This window comes from Myxine glutinosa, chromosome 7, assembly GCF_964187855.1.
Source record: "Myxine glutinosa chromosome 7, kmMyxGlut1.1, whole genome shotgun sequence".
NCBI classification, from domain to species: domain Eukaryota; kingdom Metazoa; phylum Chordata; class Myxini; order Myxiniformes; family Myxinidae; genus Myxine; species Myxine glutinosa.
Window position 1 is genome coordinate 37,027,670 of NC_136267.1, and position 22,336 is coordinate 37,050,005.

At 46.6% G+C, this 22,336-nt stretch overlaps 1 protein-coding gene across 1 annotated transcript in view; it reads right to left on the reverse strand.

The window, feature by feature from the left end:
- RGS7BP (regulator of G protein signaling 7 binding protein) overlaps positions 1 to 22,336 on the reverse strand; it is a 146,809-nt gene that overhangs the window by 25,410 nt on the left and 99,063 nt on the right. The gene's annotated exons all lie outside the window — the stretch shown is intronic.

Genomic DNA, 22,336 nt, shown 5'->3' on the forward strand with positions numbered 1-22,336 from the left:
AAAGTTGAGGCTCATGGAGGAGTATCTGCTCAAAATATATGATTCACTAATCCTTTTATTTAGAATGTATATGTCCACAACTGCCAAAAATCCTACACCTATGCAGCCATTGGGCCTCGGAGGCCCCACAAATGTATTCGTGTAAAGTTTTTAAATTTTCATATTTTTGTCACTGAATTATTTGTAACCAAGTTATAGGAGCATATAATGAGGCTCATATCAAGAAAATAATGATATAACATAGTAGTACAATAACATTTATGCGGGGCCTCAAATGTCCCAGGCCCACATTCGTGTCGGATTTTCGGGTTATAAGTGGAGAATGAAGATTTTCCCGCAAGCCTGAATGTATTTTTTATTTATTTATGTCACTGAATTTTGTGTAACAACATGAAAGTCGGTGAAAATGAGGCTCATTCCAAAAAAAATAATCGTACAGCATCGTTTTTGCAACAAAAAAACCTTGTGGGCCTCTGAGGCCCAATCACTGCATTCAAGGTTTAATTTAAAGCATAAAGGTATGAAATTAGGAAGACGTTTTCCACTCGCCACCTTGATATGCAACTCCGAGAAAGGTAGGAAATAGAACCGAGGCATTTAAACGGTGTTGAGGTCATTAAACGTCTTAACAAATTAGTAATTGTCCTTTCGTGAAGTATTTAATGTTTGGATCACAATATTGAGAAGAAACAAATAATCCAATGATTTTGAGGGCTTTGGACTTCACCGCATTAAGATGTGAAATGTGTGATGCAGGGGCTCCAGCCCAAAAGCGAGAGCTACACTGCATGTGGAGCTGGAGATGAGTGGTACTCCATATAACATTTGATTATGCTTGCATTTCTCATTCTTGCTCGTTTTTTTTCGTCTTTCCACAGGTAGTAAATTGAATCGTGATCGCTAACGATACGAAGAACTGGCATTTCTTCATTATCCCTGTCACTGAAGGTGGACGGAAGTTAGTTTTCACCCCTGTATGTCTGTGTGTCTGTCTGTGAGCACAATATCTCAAAACATTATGGCGATTCAGAGGAAACTTGGTGGACAGGTTGGGTGTGCGGCGAGGACAAACCGGATCGATTTTGGTTCAGGTCCGGATACAGATCTGGATACGAGATTTTTGTGATTCTTCAGCATTGAGAGACGGGGCCAAAAAACAACATAAACATATGTCAAAAAGTTGCGGACCAGTTATAACTAAACTTGGGGGATGAGCTGGTTCGGTGACGAGAACAAGCCGATTCGATTTTGGTTCAGGTCCGGATACAGATTGGGCCTATCAGTGAGATACAAAACATAAACCGTTCAGCCTGGCGGAGGTATGTGCTCTACCGAGTGTCGCTCTAGTTTGCTTTAAAAGTTGCGGCCTGGTTTCGAGAGACTCACTCGGTAATATGGTTGTTCCTCCGTGCTGTTTTCAGGCAGGAATGTGGCAGGAATGTTCCGCTGAGGCAAAGTCTTGATCCAAGCATCATCAGTCTTTCCTTCACTATTCTGAATTCTTAATGCAGATAATAACCAATATCTACAGGAGCTATTTCAACCATCAAGCAATTCCATTACGTCTACCTCTTTAAAAGTCTGAACTCCCCGACTTATTCCCCTCTTTCAAAACCCACTGACGCCCTTATCGTGCTTGTGTCAGTACGGGCAAAGTATTTCAACTTAGCCATCAAAATCCATTCCTGGTTTTCCCCTGAAAATTCATCTTCTGCTAACCCATAATGTTGTTTTACATAACATTTTTTTGCCTGCAACGTACTTGTTGTGGTTCTTGGTGGGGGTCAATTTTTGAAATGTGCATCCATTGGTCAGACGGCTGTCGAACCCCACCCACATTTGTCGCTCGACTCCACCCACCATGACACCAGATTAAATAATATGGCCACCATCTTGGTTTTCTGGTGGGGCCGAAGACATCATGCCTGTAGGCCTCTGCTGATTTATACATTAGCCGGGTTTGTTTTTTTCGCGCCGCAGGTTGTGACCACAGTGTGGTCAGTTCTCACTTGTTGCATGAAGTTGAGAAAGCATCTGGGTGGCTGGAGATGCATTTATGTACGAATATACTTCATGCCACCAAATTAAACTTTGTCAAGATATTCACCTCCTTTATATATATCTCTTACTCACCAAGAGTGGGGTTTCTTTCTGGGCTGGTAGTATGGCCTAGAAGTATGCAGATTTGCCTCAAAGCTGTCTAGCCTGAAATGAATCCCGTCCCAGCTGGAGTTTCCTCCTGGTGTTTGACAGGCAGGGTGATTCATCAATGTGGGTGCTGTCCCTTCGATAGATGTTAAACTGTGTTTTCCATCTGCCAGCATTAGTTGCTGAACGTTCCAGACCCCACGATATACAGGGTGTTTCAAAAAGATTGATACAACTTTGACTTCCTGCCATTTCTTTGTTTTTTGACCTATACCGTTTTCCTTTTCAGGGTTTGGTGGTGTTATCATGATATTTATTCCATGGGATTTCTAGCTCCGTAGCTCAACTATGCCATTTACAGTGGAGCAGAACACAAAAGTGGTGGCTCTGTGGTATGAGACCAAATCATATGGAGACACCCACCAGAGGTTCAGCCGTTAATATGACCTCAGAACACGTGATGGACCTACAAATTGTGCCATTCAATGTATTGTGAAACATTTTGAGCACAAGGGTCCAGTCCACAACCAGAGCAAGGGCAACAGTGGCAGGCCAGTATCAGCAACCAAGAGCCAAGACGCAGTGCGGGATTCTACAGTGGATAGTCCCAAGAAGTCCCACTGCCGGCGCTTCCAGGAGCTGGGCATCAAACCATCATCAGTCTGGCGTATCCTCACGAAGGAACTGAAGCTTTTCCCATACATCATCTTTATTAGGTATAAACTGAGTCAAGATGACATGAGAAGGAGACTTGATATGCGCAATTGGCTCAGTGACAGGATGGAGCGGTACCCAAACTGGATCAACCTGATGCAGTTCAGTGATGAAGCCCATTTCCACTTGAACGGTGCCATCAACAACCACATTTTCTGGGGGGCAGAACCACATGAGACCTACAGGAAGGTTGGACAGAACTTTGGAGTCAGGATCAATGCCTGTCTGAACCGCGGAGGGCGCATTGACAATTGACATCGAGAACGTCAATTACAAGGATTTTGTGTAAATGCCAATTTCAGACCTTGGCCTCTCACTAACTCTAGCAGTGATTTACTGCAATAGCAATCGGTGATAGAAAAGACCATGTCATAAGCTTTCAATAAATGTTTGGTTCACGTTCCTGAGGTTTCTGTTTCTTTGTAAATAAACGTTTAAAGTTGTATCACTCTTTTTGAAACGCCCTAAATTCGTGGAGTCGGCGAGCTGTCTTCGGCACCCTAAACAAATTCCAAATTATTGCTCTAACCTAAGGGGGACACTCCATCAGTGGGACTCTAACGCTTCCCAGCCAATAATGCAACCCACAGCCATGTGCTGCATACAAAAGACGAAGAAAAAGAAGGGATTATATCTAAGTCAATAGGAAATTGCAATTTTTGAGCTGGTTTTCGATTGCAATCACAAAAAGTCTCCAAAAACGAAAGGTACCCGTCGACGGCAAGATTATGGAAACAGTAATGATCATTTCTCTAAATACACTGTCATGGATAATTCACTGTGTTTTTGACACATTTATATCAGCCTGAGAATCTTTCTCCACTTGAGAATCCTCCTGACAATAACACCTTTCTTCATTATAAATGGTGTTTCACAGAATAGTGTCCCTGTCTATGGATGCACGACAATGATCTGCTGATTACTCGGGACAACCCTCTTTATGATGTGGCAGATAACCTCACTCTCATCTTTCTTCTTCCACCCTTGCCACAGGTGTTAACGAGAATGACACTCGGTAGAGAGCATACCTCCGCCAGGCTGAACAGTTTACGTTTTGTATCCACTGATGGGTCGGATCTGGATCCGGACGTGAACCAAAATCGAATCGGCTTGTTCTTGTCACTTACCCAACTCGTCCACCTAGTTGTGGCATAAGTCGTCCACAACTTTTTGAAATATCATGCTATGGTATATACTGTGTATAGTTTTTGGTCCCATCACTCAATGGTGAAGAATCACCTTAAAATTCTCAGATCCGGATTTGAATCTTCACCAAAACAAGTTTTGGCCATATCACTCAATGGTGAAGAATCACTTTAAAATTCTCAGATCCGGATTTGAATCTTCACCAAAATCAAGTTTTGGCCATATCACTCAATGGTGAAGAATCACTTTAAAATTCTCAGATCCGGATTTGAATCTTCACCAAAACAAGTTTTGGCCATATCACTCAATGGTGAAGAATCACTTTAAAATTCTCAGATCCGGATTTGAATCTTCACCAAAATCAAGTTTTGGCCATATCACTCAATGGTGAAGAATCACTTTAAAATTCTCAGATCCGGATTTGAATCTTCACCAAAATCAAGTTTTGGCCATATCACTCAATGGTGAAGAATCACCTTAAAATTCTCAGATCCGGATTTGAATCTTCACCAAAATCAAGTTTTGGCCATATCACTCAATGGTGAAGAATCACTTTAAAATTCTCAGATCCGGATTTGAATCTTCACCAAAATCTAATCATTTCGTCCTCGTCACATATCCAACCTCTCCATCAAATTTTGTCCGTATCCATCCATAACTTTGAGATATCCTGTTCACAGACAGACTAGACAAACAGAGGTAAAAACATAACCTCCTTCGGTGGCAGAGGTAATTCAGAGTCACCGCTTACATAACATAGATGATATGTTCAGTGGTTGTAATGTTGAACACTAAACCCAAATGTTTATCCCCCTACAATTATCACACCCCATTCATTATCTATTTCCTCGTCTTAGCTTCTCATGTTATTTATCAGTTGTCCAGCTCATATCCTTACGTAGGCCGGATTCCCAATATCCGATTGTCGGACTATTGAGTTGCCAACTTAGTATGGCAGATAGGTGCAGGAATTGTGCCTTTGATGATACAAGCATGGCATTTGGCACACAGTCAGAGTATGTCCTAAGAAAGATTTGGCTATAGGGCCATCGCAGATTTGTCCTTTTTTGAAAAAATGGCCGCCATTGTTGTCACAGGACAAATCTGCGATGGCCCTATAGCCAAATATCTTCCTTAGGGCGTACTCTAACTGTGTGCCAACTCTCGTGCTTGTATCATCAAAGGCACAATTCTCCCAAATATTTCACCTATCTGCCGTACTAACTCTTATGGGGTTTCACATCCACGATCAGCACAGAAGCAAACTCCTCCACACCAAGCAGTGTCGCATGTGAGGGCAGGGAAACTCATCTGGTCAAAACTTTTCACGTAGATCAAAATAAGGTCAACTAGAACGGGCACTCGGTAGAGCGCATACCTTCGCCGCAGCTATGGTAAAAATACGATTTTGACCTTTTCGTGACCTTGACCTTGACCTTTGACCCGATTGCTCCCAAAATCTAATCAAATGTGTCCCGTATAATAACCAATCATCCCACCAAATTTCATGCAATTCGGTTGAATACTTTTTGAGTTATGCGAATAACATACACACACACACACAGACATACAAATAAATACACAGCGATCAAAACATAACCTTCCGCTTTTGCGAAGGTAAAGATTAAATACGCGACCCACGGACGCAAAACTTGTGCAATCTACTGACGATACATCAAGCAGTTGAAGAAGGTTTTCGCCAAATTGTTGGCATTAGTAGATTTTAAAGTGGAAATGCAATTGCCACGGCCTCAAGCAGTATCACCGACCCCTTGTGCTTCCCAAGAAGGAGTCCTTCAGATGTCCGTTGGCCATCATTTCCCAGCCTGCCCTCGACCTTTATCCTTCAGGGCCACCAGTTTTATTACCTTTCCGAATGGCGAAGAAAAATCCCATGAAGAAGTCCTTCCACAGGTTCAAACTGCCCCTTACTGTGTATCGGATTCTGTCCGAGCGATTACTTGATTAAATACTCCTCACGGCTCCTTCTGCTGATGGTGGAATTTGAAAACCTTTCGGATTTCAGGGGAAATCTTCACTTTCAGATGGAGAGCGATTAAGGCCTGAACCCATTTCGCAGGATTAAGCATGGTTGCTGCGCTCAGTTTCCTGTGACAGTCTATTCCCACTCGGGCCGGTGCGACTACAAGATCGAATGTAACAGAAGATGACTTTGACAGCTCTGCCAGGAAGAGATGATCGAAGCTTGATCATTATTCCATCTTCTTTCTCAGCGGTATTAGACTGGGAACCATAAAAATAGTGTTATTGCTTTCTTAGATCATCTGACTACTTTCCGTGGTGTCATGCCCCACATTTCATGGCTCGGCTTATAGCCAAGGATAGTCTCGATCACAATAATTGCTTCGCAGGTACCAATATACTGTGTCTGACACTGGTGGCCCAGTTGCTCAGCCAGTTTTTATGACGTGTCAATGCTGTGGTCATCATGAGCAGAAGTTAAGGTGTTAGTAACGTGCCCTCCTGCACATCCATTTTCGAGGCTTTATGCCCTTGGGCATAAACCGGTGGTGTTGGAGAAACCGGAAGGAAACTGTCGTGTCTTTGTTGTAAAGATGCGGACACGCAGAGAGGATCAAGCACCATCTTTATTCCAGGCAACACAGGCCTCACTCGGCCCCACCCACAGAGATGGAGAGGAAGCCAATCACATGTGGATGCAGCAAACATACCACCCTGGGTGATATCAGACTAGGGGCCTTAATCTCATGTTCACCATTCTGTGGGCACAGGAAGAATGGTACGAATCGAGACAGGTGAGTGGAGGATTTCCATTGTAATCTTTCATGTTGGTGTTAAACCTTCTGCTCGTATTGGAACACGAGGGACCCTGACGTAGCGAGCCAATGACTAGATGTGAAGTTAAGTGTTCGATTCATTGTGCAGTAAACGAGGCAGCAGTGTGGCCTCGGGTGGCAACGATGATGGCAACAAGAAGCATACCATTAGCATCTCGGTTAATGTCAATAACAATGGAAGCAATATTCAATAAATTCCAGATAAGTGGCAACCTTTGTTCTTCCCCAAAGTCCAACGTGCCCAACACTAAACACAGCAACATGCAACTCGGCTCCACATCCATCCAAATATAATATACTGTGCTCGGAATGAAATTCCCTTGTACATACAATCTATATTCCCTCGGAATTGTACGAGAGGATACGATATGTTTGTTAATGGAATCACCACACAGACTCACCGACTGAAGATAACATTGTGGGTATTCATGTTGAACAACTCATTTATAGGTGGTAGGAAGTCCCAGCCGTCTGGGTCGGTACCAACACCTGTTCCTAAGGAGCTTTTAGAGAGTGTGGGGGGAATCTGTAGGTTTTTGGAGATTGTTTCTGCCTTACAGAGTGCGTTCTAGGTTCCGCAGTGCCTGCTAGAAGGTACCGTGAGAGTTGGTGTTCCCATAGACTTGCAGCTGCAGACCCAAACCCGAGTGGAGCTTCCCTTCGCCTCAACCCCGGTGCCTGATCACCTGCCGCATAATCTCGGATCCCCTCTGCCAGTTCGAGATTGGAGCCGCATCAAGAACGGAATTCCGGGAGGCCCTCCCGAGCCCAAGAGCTGGAACTGTTCGTGCCATCTGGAGTGCTCCTTGTTTATCAGCAAAGTTTCATGAAGCCCCCTGCTCCCTCTTTATTTTACGGTGGACCAATCATCTGCGGCACCCCCATCCTGATTATGTTTTCCTATCTTCTTTCTTTACCTTTCCCCCTTCCCCTTGCCCCATTGAGGGGGCCCTCTTGGTTTTTGTTGGACTGCACTCAATGCCACAATGGTGTAAAAAAACAAAGATAAGCGAGTAAATTACATGCAGCACTGAGATGATTTGTGCTGCACAGAGACAATGAAAGTCAAAGGCCTTGCGACACAACGAGACAGGACAGGGCACGTGCCATGCTGCGCCACGGAATGGGACGATGCAAGTCATGGGCCTTGCAGCCCGACAGGCCAACATACGTCACAGGCTTTACGATGCAATGAGATGGGACCGTGCAAGTCTCGGGCCTTGCAGTGCGACAGGACAACACAAGTCACGGGCCTTGTAAGGTGACAGGACAACCCAAGTCACGGGCCTTGCAAGGTGACAGGACAACACAAGTCACGGGCCTTGCGAGGTGACAGGACAACCCAAGTCACGGGCCTTGCAAGGTGACAGGACAACACAAGTCACGGGCCTTGCAAGGTGACAGGACAACACAAGTCATGGGCCTTGCAAGGTGACAGGACAACCCAAGTCACGGGCCTTGCAAGGTGACAGGACAACACAAGCCATGGGCCTTGCAAGGTGACAGGACAACACAAGTCACGGGCCTTGCAAGGTGACAGGACAACACAAGTCATGGGCCTTGCAAGGTGACAGGACAACACAGGTCATGGGCCTTGCAAGGTGACAGGACAACACAAGTCATGGGCCTTGCAAGGTGACAGGACAACCCAAGTCACGGGCCTTGCAAGGTGACAGGACAACACAAGCCATGGGCCTTGCAAGGTGACAGGACAACACAAGTCACGGGCCTTGCAAGGTGACAGGACAACACAAGTCATGGGCCTTGCAAGGTGACAGGACAACACAGGTCATGGGCCTTGCAAGGTGACAGGACAACACAAGTCATGGGCCTTGCAAGGTGACAGGACAACACAAGTCATGGGCCTTGCAAGATGACAGGACAACACAAGTCATGGGCCTTGCAAGGTGACAGGACAACACAAGCCATGGGCCTTGCAAGGTGACAGGACAACACAAGTCATGGGCCTTGCAAGGTGACAGGACAACACAAGTCATGGGCCTTGCAAGGTGACAGGACAACACAGGTCACGGGCCTTGCAAGGTGATGGGACAACACAAGTCACGGGCCTTGCAAGGTGACAGGACAACACAAGTCATGGGCCTTGCAAGGTGACAGGACAACACAAGTCACAGGCCTTGCAATGTGACAGGACAACACAAGTCATGGGCCTTGCAAGGTGACAGGACAACACAAGTCACAGGCCTTGCAAGGTGACAGGACAACACAAGTCATGGGCCTTGCAAGGTGACAGGACAATACAAGCCATGGGCCTTGCAAGGTGACAGGACAACACAAGTCACAGGCCTTGCAAGGTGACAGGACAACACAAGTCACGGGCCTTTCAAGGTGACAGGACAACACAAGTCGTGGGCCTTGCAACATGATGGGACAACACAAGTTACGGGCCTTGTGGTGCATTGAGACGGGACAACGCAAATCACAGGCTTTGCGGCAAGATGGGATGAGACAACGTAAGTCATTGGGCCTTGTTGCATGACGGCCAAGGGTTAATTCAAGCCACGGCACCTTGTGGCACGACGAAGATCGCAACATAGGGTCACGTGGTACCCATAATGCAATTCGAAGTGTACAAATAAATAAGATGCCTGAACATGGAAATATAAATTGCCGAAATCCACAGCAGTGAAACAAAGATGAAATATCATCGAACTCTCTGATTAGCGTTTTCATTTAAATGATAGTTGTAGTGTGGTGACGAAATATCACAACCAAGCTAGATCACGGCGGATGCTGAAATAATTCACCAAAAAAGAATTGTGAATATGTAACGTTCACCTCACCAAAGTACAACAACGATTGCCTATTGCATGACATTTTATAGTTTATTTGTTTTGTGTGCTCTCCATTGTACAAGTTTTAGCAATTTCAGCAATAGCTCATATTATAACTACGGTACGTGTACTTCACAGGGGCCTAGCAGGACAGCCTAGCTATCTAGTCTGGGTTGAAATCTTGGCCTAGCTACAAACTGTCACCCTGGTGTTTCGCAAGCGGGACGATACATCAATGTGCGTGCCATCGGATGACGTTAAACTGGGCGTCCCGTCCCGTCCTTCGCGAAGAGCAGGCGAGCCATCGCCGGCACCATGGACGAATTTCAAATTTGAGCCTGGTGTTGCCTTAGCGGTTAGGGTGCCGGCTTGGGATCCTAGAATCCTAGGTTCGAATCCTGGGTGATTGCTGAATTCATGCCAGGGGGGTTGACTCAGCCTGTCATCCTTCCGAGGTCGGCAAAGTGAGTACCAGTTCACTGGTAATTCCCTGTGTGTCGCAAAAGGCGACCAACAGGGTTGGCGGCAGGAAGGGCATCCGGCCATAAAACATTGCTTCAAAAAAGGGGACCACGGTGCCCGAAAAAGGCCAACTCTGCGGGGAAAAATGGCCTCTAAAGGTGGTTCCTTTCCAGTGCCTGCTGAGAAGGCAACGGCAAACCACCCAGTATAACTCATACTAATAAAACTGCTTTAACAGCACCAATGCTCTGTAAAAAAAAGGGTTATCGTCTCATCGCATAATCATACTTAAGGTTTCCAGTATTCCTAAAACCGGTTCAATACTTAGTGTGCCTCTCCCATTTTTCATCCCTGTGAAAGCTTGACCTTTCTTTGGACATTTGTATTGCTGGAATAAAGAGGATTTCATGCTTCAAAACTGTATTGACAACTTTTGTCCATTCGACTGTTATTTCATGCCCTTGCTACTCAAAGGCAGTCGACTACTACTACCAATCTGCATTGCCCAGCTGAAGGGTGTAGCAGCCTGCATGGAGCGGTAGGGGTTGACCCTTTTGCACTTCGCTCCCTAAGGAGAATGCGAAGTTCATCAGGAATATCCTCGGTGGTCCTGGGCCATGTGTAGGCGTGTTAAGCTTGAGATAAGCTAAAAACTGCAGGTGTTTAGAGAACAAATGGTTCGTTCTCACGTTATGTATCGTTTCGGTTGTGAAAAGAAGGGAGAGTGATGCGATAGCTTCGTTGTATAATGGTGATAAGTATGTTTAAGTGTCCCATGTGTTAAATATCATTTCAGTTGTGGGAAAGACGAGCACCTTTATTGTTTTTTTAGATCTTTGAGTTACACCTGGTTCAGCGTTATTCAGCCTGGAAATTCTTCACACAGAAATCTGCTCTCTTATGTACAGATTCACCCCAAAACCAGAGCACCCGAACTTGACAAATTGAGGCCTGTCTCACTCACAAAACATTTCGCCAAACTCGAGGAGTTCTTCATGTACAGATGGCTGTTATCAAACATTCGACCTAATGTGGACCCACAACAATTCAGAATTCGTGAAGGTGTCTCAACTGCCCACTACTTAGTAGATCTTTTGAACAATCTTCAAATGCAAGGAGACAAACCAAGATTGATGTGGACCCTTACATTCACAGATTTTTCGAAGGCCCCTGACCTTGTCGATGATAATACGATATGATATGATAGACCCGAGCCTCGTCCTGGTGGCGGAGTTGCTCTCTTTATAAAAACTCTCTTCCTTACTGTCCCTGCACTGCCCTCACTCCAATCACATCCCCAGGAGCACCTCTGGCTTCCCCTTCGCTCCCACCTTTTGATCATATGTGTGTTGTACCGTCCACCAAACAGTGATGACTCCATCTACATTTCGCTGTCAGACAACATGGACCAACTTCTATCAACTCATCCCAACTCTCTCTTCCTCATATGTGGTGATTTCAATTGTCACCATGCCAGCTGGCTGGGTGTGGGTACCTCTCTCACCAGCCAAGGCACCTCAGCAAAGGACTTCTGCGACTCACTGGGACTGACACAATCTGTCAATTTCCCGACCCGGATCTCAGTCAACGGAGCATCTTCTCTTCTGGAATTGGTTATGACTAACTTCCCTGAAAATGTCTGCTGCTCTTCTGCTCCAATCGGCTCTTCTGATCATGTGCTTGTTAAAGTGGACATCTCTCTGACCATTCTCAGAGAGCCTCCTCAGCGCCGACGAGTCTGGCATTTCACTCAGGCTGACTGGCACGGTCTTCAAGCAGCCATCAATCATCTGGACTGGTCTCCCATCTCTACTCTTCCACAGATCTCCTGATGTCCCTGTTCCCCACAGTTGTTGTGTTTCCCTCTCTCACCCCTCTTGTCTCCCACTCCCTTTATTATATGTTCTGTGTTAGCTCTTATACGAGCCTCGACTGTCAACCAAGCAGTCCACCCCAGGAGAGGAAACACCAACTGCTTTGTGCCCCTCCAGTGTCACACGAAGGCAAACCTAAATAGATACATACCGAATACCATAAAGAGACTAGAATAACCCCCCCCCCCCCCCCCCCCCCAGAAACAACAACTCAAACACCTCACAGCAATTGAAAATACACTGACATAAGGAACACCAGAAGTAACATCGAACAGAGTAGGAACCACAGGCAGCACAGAAGTCAACCACCCCTGGACAATCAACCACCCCTGGACAATCAACCACCCCTGGACAATCTGGACAACCCCTGGACATCGAACAGAGTAGGAACCACAGGCAGCGCAGAAATCAACCACCTCTGGACAATGATGCTGCATAGCGATGTCTGGATACCGCTCTGAGATTCCCGATGAAAAGTACATTGTTATTTATGAACCACAGCGGGTGCCATGTCTTTCTAGCTCGAAAGGAAAGGGAAGTGACAAATAGGGCAGGTGACAAATAACACCATTTCCCCTCTCTCCCATCTAGAGGTGTTGGCTCGAAGAGAGGATGTGCCACCATTTTCCCCATGTCTCCCATGAATCAACCTGACAAGTGAAAGACCTGACAGGCATTGGTGATGCTCCCAGACATGCCTGGGTCTGGGGGAGCACTGATGGTTGGAGTCAAGAGGAGACCATGAAACTGCAAGTCAGGCCTGAACCACATTTCTCTTTTTCATTTACCTTATTTCTGGTGATTTTTAATGTCATTTTAAGCGCCTCACTCCCACCCCTCAGCTAGATGTCTAAACGTGTCAACGTTTAGGCCTTCGTTGAATTAGTTCTGTGACCTCTGTGTGTGTTAAGGGGATATGGTCATTCCAGTAAAATGTCATGTGCATTTAGTTTGCCTACGCTGCTAGTGAATGATTTCATTAAAGCTTGTATAAGGAAGCCATTATGGCCCCTGAATTCATACCCGGAATAAACCTGCCCGTAAGAAAATGGCCTGATACTATAAAAAGGGTTACGTCGCCAGCTACCAAATGGTGTCTTTGCCCTCCTCCCTCTTACTTCCTTGTGCAAGCTTCCAAAAACTACTCGGCTAGCTTGAGGGCTTCCGCCCGGCGGCCTGGGAGCAAGACCTAGGGTTGCTGACGTCATCACCTAGAACACTCGGAGGCAGGAGTGACATTTGGGATCGTGGTTCGAATCCCCTCACCCATAACAATTGGGTGTCACGATTAGGATGCGAACCCTGACCCTCCTCATGCCCCATAACGCTGGTGTGGTTGGACCTGAGGTAAGAGTGATCATGCCTCAAAGCGAAATTGTGGAGCGTGATAAGCGAAAAAATTATTAGCGGTTTGCCGCCATGTTGGGTCGAGATGGACGGGACCCAGGGCTCTGGTAAACAGTCATAGGGAGGGTTCAATACCAGGTAGTGGGGGCCAGTTACTAAAGACCTTTGTGAACTGTACAAAGAGGTAGAAGGTGCCGTCCTGGTCATCATTCCCTTCCCCAAATGTGTAAGGTTTATCCGGGTGTAGAGATACAAGTACGTGCGTTGTGAGGGAATGAGTAGACTTATACGCAACACATCTTTAGCATAACAAGCATTCTGAGTATTGCGCTGCAATACGTGTCCCCGACCAAAGTTCAAAGTGCCATAACTTTGTCAAAAATGATCAACAACAACAACATGCATTTTAAGGCCATTTTCCCTGCTAGAGCGGGGGTTAGCCTTGCGGTCCCCATGACAATCTTCTCCATTTTGCCCTATTTTCTGCATCTCTCCTTGTTAACCCCCTTGCCCACATTTCTTCTTCCACCATCTTTAGCCAAGTCTTTCTCGGTCTTCCCCATCCTCTACTTCCTTCTACATTAATTTCCATCACTCTTCTCAACCAGTCACTTTCATCCTTCATCAACACATGACCAAACCATCTCAACCTGTTCCTCTTCACAGCATCAATCACAGGCTCTATTCCCATCATCTTTCGCAATTCATCATTTGTCTTCCTCTCTCTCAACGATACTCCGCACATCCATCGAACCATTCGCATTTCCACCCTTTCCAGCCTTCGTTGCTGCTCTACGTTCATTACCCATGTCTCGCTCCCATAAATCATAACACTTCTCACACATGCAGCATACACCTTTCCCTTCAGCTTCAGCGACACTCTCCTCCTCATCAGCACGCCACTCAGTTCCCGAAACTTCTTCCATGCACATCTCACTCGAGCAACCGTTGCCGAGTCTGATCCACCTTCTCCATTCAGCATGTCTCCGAGGTAGCAAAATGTTTTCACACCTTCCAGCTTCACGCCGTCTCCAAGATCCAACTCAAAAATGATCGAATATGCAAATTTATGCACGGTTGATGCTGGTTTTCAAACTTGATCTGAGGTATGCTGAGACACATGTGTGTCACGCCTCGCCTCATTGATAAGCCCGCAAGGTCGCTCCGTGGAGCAGCCTGCACGTATTGCACTGTGTGAATTATATAATTACCAACTCACGGTCTGAGGTACTAGCGATTCAGGAGATATCCATTTAAAAAAAAACATTTTCGTTTAATTAACGATATCTGCCAAACCATGTGACCTATCACAAATTCCAAAATGACATTTTATTGGATTGACATGCTGAACAGATCTGTGAAGTTTCCCCTCGATTGGATCAAAAATGAGGGAGGAGCTCGGTTTTAAAGGTTCATGCTTAAAAACGTCATAACTCTGAAACCATGTGATGCATGACGTCATGCTCGCTGACCTTTTTGTTCGTCATGGGTATGCGATTCTGCCTGCAAAGTTTGGCCTCGACCTGTTCCGCCGTTGCAGAGAAAAAGGGGTTTTCGTGTTTTCACGAAAAACAATATGGCGGCCGAACCACGTGACCCGTGACGTCATAATTACCATTAAAATATTCTGCAGACCGAGTCCCCCCCCCCCCCCCCCCCCATGGTGAAAATTTGATCTCAATCGGTCCAATTATTGCAGAGAAAATGTTTTTTAAAGGAAATTAAAACTTAAAATGGCACTGAGTTAAGGATCATCAGAATTATCAGAATTCCCAAAGTTCAAAGTGCCATAACTTTGTCAAAAATGATCGAAACGTCGTGAAGTTCGAACTTGATCTGTAACTTATCACGAGGAAACCATGTGCCAAGTTTGAAATCATTAGCATTAAGCGTTTAGAAAACAAGTCCGGAAAACTGTTCTTTGCGTGACGGAATGACGTACTGACAGACTGACGGACTGACAGACTGACGGACTGACGGACGGAGGGACGGCGTGCAAACCTATATTCCCCTCCGGTGTACACCGGTAGGGGACTAATACCATGAACTGGCGTTTTGATATTCTCTTGTACATGCAAGTTTAGATTAGGTCGAGGTTGGTTGTCTTGTTGGTTAAATGGAGTCAGCCATTTCCTCTGAGCGCAACCTCAGGAGACGATGAAGGGGATGTGGGGGAAGAGTTGTGGTTTTGACTTCTAGGGGTAAAATAATCAACCTTTAGTATAAGCGATAGTTATTTCGTTGTATCTGTTTAGTTAAGTATGTTTTATTGCATGTGAGTAGATACGTGTGTTGCGAGTGTTCAGATTGACGAATGAGTGTGACCATCCCTCATTTATCTAACTCCTTTTCCTTCTCCTTTTCCTTCTCTGTCTCTGTCTCAATGCATACACAAACACAAAGGATGACCCTTCAGTGCTGACACTGATGGATTGCAAGTGATACAAGTCTCGTCGCAGTCCGACCAATCCACGAGGAAAGGTGGGGGGTAAAGGACTCGTTATGAGCAAGAGCGGGGAACGATTCACAAAGAGAGGAACTCCTTAGGACTCCCGAAGGTGCCGACCAATGAGGACAAAGCTCGCACTTTTTGAGGGTCATAAAAGCACGAGTTAGAGGAACTTGAGTGGTGTTTGGAGTGGATCTCAGAGCAGTTTTTTCAGTTGAGTTAGAACTGTGAGAGCAGTTCTTTGGGAGCCTCGAGTCCGCTGGAGTGATGCCGGTGCTAGAGTGACGCCGGTGCTAGAGTGACGCTGGCGCTAGAGTGATGCCGGAGCTGGAGTGATGCCGGAGCTGGAGTGACGCCGGAGCTGGAGTGACGCCGGTGCTGGAGTGACGCCGGTGCTGGAGTGACACTGATCGGGAGTGGCATGCCGCACACGAGACCTGGGACCTGAGAGGAGCCATGATGGGTTCAGGCCAGGGAAGTTGCGCCAGCTCTCCAGGGCTGCCACAAGGCACGTGAGATTCGTCACTTCCACCCTATCTAACTCTTTCTATCTCCATCTTCCTCTCTCACTTGTTGATCGGATGCATTCAGCTGGCTTGTTGCACGGTGTTAAGTTGATGTGTAGGAATCTCAGGGTGGGAATGCCGTGTAGGGGATAAGAGGGAATGCCATTGATTGCACATATATGCTTGTTGTAATGTAACGACAAATTGCTCCTGTAAATACGTGTGAAAGTTTAAAACATGCTTCACACTCTTTCGTGTCCCGACTCATCGCGTCTGTCCCGACGGTGGCGCACAGCAACTTTATGATTGGTTAATCAAGAAATTTGAGCTCTAGATGAGAGTGCAGCACCCACTTGGTTCCGCTTGGCCAATCGATTAAGATCTGTTACCGTATGTGACTGCCGGCACGATTCTCCGATCGCAACGATGGCCTCATTAGTGACGGTAACACGGCTTTGGACCCGAAGCCAACTGGCAATAACTACCAAAAATATCTGGTTTCATAATTATCATCCTCAATGGATCATATTCTGTATAGTGTCGGTGTAGTTCTTGGGCAAGTTCCTGGGCATAGGTGGTTTGCCTTTGCGTTTGCCTTCCCAGCAGATACTAACGGGAGGAATTTTGCAATTTGTTCAGGGTGCCGGGAGTAATCCGCCCTCTTCTTCATGAAGGGCACAGAGGGATCTTTGATGTCGACTGACTTATGCTAGCAGATGGGACACCCAGTTCAACATCCACCTGAGGATGACACCAGCATGAGTTTATAGCTGGGTCAGGATTCAAACACAGGCCAGACAGCTCACAGGCGTGTTTGTATACCTTTCGGCTCACCTGTCAGGCCTGTGGCACAATACGTCTGATCGAATTCCCTTCCATATTCACACAAGGTTGCACCAACCGCTGTGTGCGAAACGCAAGAAGCCCAGTGGACTCAGAGATAATAGTCAGAAGAATATCAAGGCACATAAACTGCAACATGTCAGACAGAATGGCTTTTTTTTATTTTTTTATTTTTTTTATTTTTTATTTTTTATTTTTTTTATTTTTTTTTGTATACAATATCGAGGCTCGTGAAAGAGCGAACATTAATCACATGAACACACAGAAAGACAAACCGACACATAAAACATATAACATAGGGAGCGGTAGACAAGATGGGGAGAGAGGGGGAAGGACACAAACACAACATTTGAGAGCAGGGACCGAGAGACATGGAGACATCGAGAGATCTGAGAGAGGGCGAGGGCTTTGGGGGGGGGGGGGGGGGCGTGGGAAGGGGGCAGTGGGAGAGGTATAAAACATATGGACACTGCCAGGACTTCCAGGAAAGAAGTTGGAATTTCAAACAAGGTGGATCTGGGGTGAATTAGCGGGGGTAGAAAAGATCAAGGTTTTGGATGGGGGAAGATAAGAGATGGTGGTGAACAGCTGTTTTAAAGACCTGGAGGGAGGAGTGGGATTGAAGGGAGTGAGGGAGTTTGTTCCAGAGGCGGGAGAAAAGAGGAATGAAAGAGTGAAGGTGAGCGGAGAGCCGAGATTTCGGCAGTTTAACCATCAGAGGGTTGCTGGCAGATCTTGTGCGACCTGTAGGAATATTTGGGGGACAGAGCACAGAGAGAGCTGGGGGAGCAAGGCCGGAGAGGAGTCGGTAGAAGACAGAAAGACCACCTACCTGCCTGCGGTGAGTGAGTGAAAGGCCCTCAGAGATAGCTTCATCGCGGGAGATTCCAATAATTCTGAAAGCTTTGGTTTCAACAGCGTGAAGCCGAGCTAGGTGTGAGGCAGGAGCACCGGCCCATAGGGGAGAACAGTATTCCATTGAGCTGCGGATGAAAGCCTTGTATGTGGTGAGGAGCTCAGGTGTGCCGAGGAAGGACTTCGCACGACGGAGGATGCCCAGTCGGCGACTGGCTTTGGAGGCCAGCTTGGAAATGTGGTTTTCCCAAGAAAGATCATGGCAGATAGTGAGACCCAAAATCTTGAGCGACAGAACTTCTTGGAGAGGATTGTTGAGAAAGTAGATGGGAGGGTTGTCCAGTCGATCTTTTCGGAGAGACATAGTAAGAGTGTGAGATTTGTCAGGATTGAAAGACATGTTCCACTTGTTTGACCAGTCTGTGATTTTGTCCAGGTCTTCAGAGAGTGAGGAGGCAGCAGACTGCCGATCTGAGGGAAGAGGAATGGAGCGGCAGAGAGTGGAGTCATCAGCAAAGAGATAGAGAGGATTTTCGAGAGAGTCAGAGAGATCATTGATGAAGACCAGAAAAAGCACGGGGCCCAGAACACTGCCTTGGGGAACTCCAGCCTGAACAGGAAGAGGAGATGAGAGAAACCCATTCAGGGCCACACGTTGACGACGACTAGAGAGGAAGTCCGCCAGCCATGCGTGGAGATTTCCATGGATACCAAAGGAGGAGAGTTTGGTGAGCAGAGCGGGGTGCCAGACCGTGTCGAAGGCACGTGATATGTCGAGGGAGACAGCTCTAATTTCCTGTTTGGCATTGAGGACCTCCATCCATTGTTGAGACAGCAGAAGCAGCATGTCCAGAGTAGAGTGACCTGGTCTGAAACCAAATTGATGATCAGAGATCAAGCCATTGGAGAAGAGGAAAGATTTCATATCAGAAGCAATGATGGATTCCATGACTTTGCTGATAATTGGGAGAAGGCTGATTGGTCTGTAGTTGCTAGGATCTGTTTTTGCACCTTTTTTGTGCAAAGCGGTGATGTTGGCTGATTTCCAAGCAGATGGCAGTTGACCTTGAGCAAAAGAGAGGGTGAAGAGAACAGAGAGAGGGTGAGATAGAGCAGCAGAGCAGGATTTTAGGACCCGTGGGCTGATGCCGTCGGGTCCAGTTGCAGAATCAGAGTCGAGGGTTGACAGAAACTTTTCCACCTTGTCAGGAGGAAAGGACACGGAGTCCAGGAGCAGCAGGGTACGACTGGGTATGGTGGGTACAGAGAGGGATGGGTTTGGGACACAAGATTTAGAGGCAAACACAGAGTTGAGGCATTCAGCTTTTTCACGTGCGGAGTCAGCTGTGTAGCCATTTGAGGTAAGGGAGGGGATGGAGGGGGAACAAACACCAGAAACGGATTTGACCAGACGCCACCAGGATTTGGAAGAGGGAGACAGATAAGAGAGTTCGGTCTTGAGAACGGAGAGATATTGTTTCCTGGCTCTCCTGAGGGTGGACACACACTTGTTTCGGGCTTTGTGAAAGGAAATGAGATTTCCTTCCGTTGGATTTGCTTTCCAGGAGACGAAGGCAAGTTGTTTCTGGGCAACAGCCTCACCACAAGATTCCGTGTACCATGGACGGGAGGAAGGGTATGACAACTGAAGACGAGATGGGATAAATCTGTGCATGAGAGAGAGCAATTTACTTTGGAAGAATTCCCAGGATGAGTTGATGTCAGAGGTGGTAGAGATGGGAGACCAGTCCAGATGATTGATGGCTGCTTGAAGACCGTGCCAGTTGGCCTGAGTGAAATGCCAGACTCGTCGACGCTGAGCAGGCTCCCTGAGGATGGTCAGAGAGATGTCCACTTTAACAAGGACATGATCAGATGATCCGATCGGAGCAGAAGAAGAGCAGCAGACATTTTCAGGGAAGTTAGTCATAACCAAGTCCAGAAGAGAAGATGTTCCGTTGACTGAGATCCGGGTCGGGAAATTGACAGATTGTGTCAGTCCCAGTGAGTCGCAGAAGTCCTTTGCTGAGGAGCCATGGCTGGTGAGAGAGGTACCCACACCCAGCCAACTGGCATGATGACAGTTGAAATCACCACATATGAGGAAGAGAGAGTTGGGATGAGTAGATAGAACCAAACCACAGATCACAACCACACCACCCAGCACAACCAAACCACAGATCACAACCACACCACCCAGCACAACCAAGGATATGTGATTTCATCAGGGATATGTGAGCTTACGTGTGGATACCTCCACTTGCCTTCAGGAGAGCTGGAGCAACACCATCAGGGAATGATGAGTCATTTGGGTTACACTTTTATTGTCTCCACATTTGACCTTACACCTCTTTTGGCTGGCAGTATACATTGGAGGTATGCCCACACCCCTTTGAGCTGTCTAACCTCCTGGGTTTGAATATCGACCCAGGTATATAAACTCTCTCATTGGTGTTTTGCATGCAGAGCGAGATATCAATCAATGTGTGTGCTGTCGCTTGGATGGACGTTAAGCCAGAGGCCCCACCTGCCAGTATTTCTCGTTGGTGGACGTTAAACACCCCACGGTGTCTTTATCAAAGTGTAGTGAAGTGAGTTATCATTGACACCATGAATTTTTTTTTACAATTTCCTGCCCCGACTGACTTTGGGGAAGACAACGGTAAACCACCCAGCACAACCAAACCACAGATCACAACCACACCACCCAGCACAACCAAACCACAGATCACAACCACACCACCCAGCACAACCAAACCACAGATCACAACCACACCACCCAGCACAACCAAACCACAGATCACAACCACACCACCCAGCACAACCAAACCACAGATCACAACCACACCACCCAGCACAACCAAACCACAGATCACAACCACACCACCCAGCACAACCAAACCACAGATCACAACCACACCACCCAGCACAACCAAACCACAGATCACAACCACACCACCCAGCACAACCAAACCACAGATCACAACCACACCACCCAGCACAACCAAACCACAGATCACAACCACACCACATAGCACAACCAAACCACAGATCACAACCACACCACATAGCACAACCAAACCACAGATCACAACCACACCACCCACCACAACCAAACCACAGATCACAACCACACCATCCATCACAACCACACCATCCATCATAACCACACCACAGATCACAACCACACCATCCATCAGAACCACACCATCCATCAGAACCACACCATCCATCACAACCACACCATCCATCACAACCACACCATCCATCACAACCACACCATCCATCACAACCACACCATCCATCACAACCACACCATCCATCACAACCACACCATCCATCACAACCACACCATCCATCACAACCACACCATCCATCACAACCACACCATCCATCACAACCACACCATCCATCATAACCACACCATCCATCATAACCACACCATCCATCATAACCACACCATCCATCATAACCACACCATCCATCATAACCACATCATCCATCATAACCACATCATCCATCATAACCACATCATCCATCATAACCACACCATCCATCACAACCACACCATCCATCACAATCACACCGTCCATCACAACCACATCATCCATTATAACCACACCATCCATCATAACCACACCATCCATCATAACCACACCATCCATCATAACCACATCATCCATCATAACCACATCATCCATCATAACCACATCATCCATCACAACCACACCATCCATCACAACCACACCATCCATCACAACCACACCATCCATCACAACCACATCATCCATCACAACCACACCATCCATCACAACCACACCATCCATCACAACCACACCATCCATCACAACCACATCATCCATCATAACAACACCATCCATCATAACCACACCATCCATCGTAACCACATCATCCATCATAACCACATCATCCATCATAACCACATCATCCATCATAACCACACCATCCATCATAACCACACCATCCATCATAACCACACCATCCATCATAACCACACCACCCATCATAACCACACCATCCATCATAACCACACCACCCATCATAACCACACCATCAATCATAACCACATCATCCATCATAACCACACCATCCATCATAACCACACCATCCATCATAACCACACCACCCATCATAACCACATCATCCATCATAACCACACCATCCATCATAACCACACCATCCATCATAACCACACCACCCATCATAACCACACCATCCATCATAACCACACCATCCATCATAACCACACCATCCATCATAACCACACCACCCATCATAACCACACCACCCATCATAACCACACCATCCATCATAACCACACCATCCATCATAATCACATCATCCATCATAACCACAC